Below are 2,302 nucleotides of genomic sequence, written 5' to 3'. Positions count from 1 at the left end.
ACAGCAAACACAAAATAGCCTGGGAAGTTCTCCTCTGTCACAAAGCTGCACAAACTCCCCTGCTAGAACAAACCCTGTGGTTCAAGGGATCCAAGAGTAAAAGCAAGAGTGGCCCAAGCACCTACAGCCTGTTCCCCAACTGAGCACTCAGATGGGACCAAAGACAAGGCAACCAGTCCAAGAAAATGGCCCAAAACATTGCACAGAACCATGAAAGAAAGCACTGTTGCCATAACAGCTGAAATAATTCCTAATAAATCTTTCCACATATTTGCACATTTATTGGACATGCCCAGTGTTCCTTTGTATGTCTGTCTCTACCTCAGCCTTTATTCCAATTTGGAAGCAGTCAAACTGGCAGGATTTGCCCACCAGCAGCAGCTGCTGCTCTGAGCTGGGAATAATGCTGCTGGTTTCCAGAGGATTCTGTCCCCCAGGGGAAGCCAAGGCAGGAGCAGGATGAAAGGTGCTGCTGCTGCTGCTGCTGCTGCTGCTCTGTGCCACAGAGTCCCGGCTAGTCAGGGCACAGTTCCCACTGTGCTGTGGGCTCTTTCTCCTGCCAGAGCTGGGCACACCTGGGAACAAGTGATGATGGGAAAATCATGGTGTTGGGAAAACCAAGGCGTTTGTGGGGACTGCATTGCTCCTCACACACTCAGGCCACCTGCAGCACAGAGCTTTGGCCCCCAAAAAGGTAAACCAGAGGGAAACTGCGGCAGCGCAGCAGGAGCTGCTAAAGCCTTCCCGAGAGCTCTGTGTCTCCAATGGAAAGGGATAGCTCTGAGCACCAAGCACTCGTGCACCGCTGTGTTGTCTGAGGGTTGACAAATAAGTACGAGAGGGGTTCTTTGTATGACATTCCTGTGGAGTCTATTGCTCTCACACAGAAGGGAACCAGGGACAAAGAACCCAGAACAGAGGAGGGACTATGGTTATCCACAGATAGGGAACATCAGAACTGAGGGCCACGGGTTGAGGGCACAGGGGCAGTGCAAAGCTGGAGCCAACCACCTTTGAGGGTCTTGGTGGTGGAGTGACAGGGAATGGCAACCAACGGGGAAAACAAATGCAGGGAACATTCTAGAACTGGAGTGGAGACTAGGGATGACATAATTCTTGGCTGGGGACAAGGAATGACATAACTAGGATGCTGAAACTGGGGTACATAAAACACCAAAGGAGACATAGGAGAACATTCTGTAAGCAGAGGTCACATCCCAGGGCATCTTACTAACAACTTCCCCCACCAGCTCCTGGGGTGCAACAGGAAACAGCTGGAAAATGTTTCATTTGGACTTTTCTTACCTGCTCGACAGAAATTGCCAAACTTAACATCACCGAACAAGGCCAAATCCCCACGGCCAGCTCAGGGTTAGAAAGGAGGCATTACTTTATTTCTGCTCTGGGTGTGAGGGGAATCCCTTCCCTAACTTGTGCACACCCAGCAATCTCACCTACTAGTTTGTATCCATGGAACTAAGACATATTCCATACTTTGCTGAAACTCACAGGCTAAATACTGCCCCAAATTAATGGACATATTTAAATCACTTCTCAGAATTTATTGACATGAGAGCAGGGCTGTCCTAAGGCTCTCTGGTAGTTATTGTCATAGGTTCAGGAGGAAACCAACACACAAAAGAACCTGACCCAACTGGGATTGCAAAGCAAATTTATTCTCAGTTGCAGTAGCAAATAATACATACCAACCCATGAATTCCAAAAAACCCACTGAGCAGGAGGAGATGAAGCATGGTGCTTGACAGGAGGGAAGGTAGGCAGTGCACTTTCAGGACATCCCCTGCATCAAAACAGTGATTGTTTTGTATCTCACCCTTCTCACCCTCCAAGCCAGGCCTGATATCTCCTGCTCAGGAGTGGAATTTTCCCACTTACAGCATCAGCTCCCACATGGCCGGCACGTGAGATGAGACCACGATGGCTCAGAATACCAACTCAATGCCAACAATGCCTCCATTCTGCACTGTTCCTCTTTCAAAAGTTAACTGCCCACCCATTGACCAGAAAACTTTATTTATTTACAATTTTTTATATCCTATTCTATAATCCTACTCTACAAAACTACTAGGCAAACCTACACTACAGTCCTACTCTACACTAGTTATAAAGACAGTGTCTTCTGTCACATTTTTGTCATCATCTTCTTCTTCAATGAAATGATGAGTGGTGACAGGGTGGATGCTGGCTTGGCCGATGTTACAAATGGATGCTGTCCAAAGGAAAAAAAAAAAACAAAAAGCATTAAACCATGACTTTCCAAGCTCAGAGCTTCACAGGCTCA

General features: G+C 47.5%; 1 long non-coding RNA gene across 1 annotated transcript in view; it reads right to left on the bottom strand.

Annotated features, from left to right (window-relative positions):
* Positions 1–1,655: 1,655 nt before the first annotated feature.
* Positions 1,656–2,302, bottom strand: part of LOC117243716 — a 9,478-nt gene continuing 8,831 nt past the window's right edge. The window contains exon 2 of the long non-coding RNA XR_004495551.1: positions 1,656–2,230. This is a non-coding gene — a long non-coding RNA (uncharacterized LOC117243716). The remainder of the gene's footprint in view (positions 2,231–2,302) is intronic.

Source organism: Parus major, chromosome Z (genome assembly GCF_001522545.3).
Source record: "Parus major isolate Abel chromosome Z, Parus_major1.1, whole genome shotgun sequence".
Lineage (NCBI taxonomy): Eukaryota > Metazoa > Chordata > Aves > Passeriformes > Paridae > Parus > Parus major.
The sequence above is the reverse complement of the archived record's forward strand: the minus strand, read 5'-3'. Positions and strand labels throughout refer to the sequence as shown.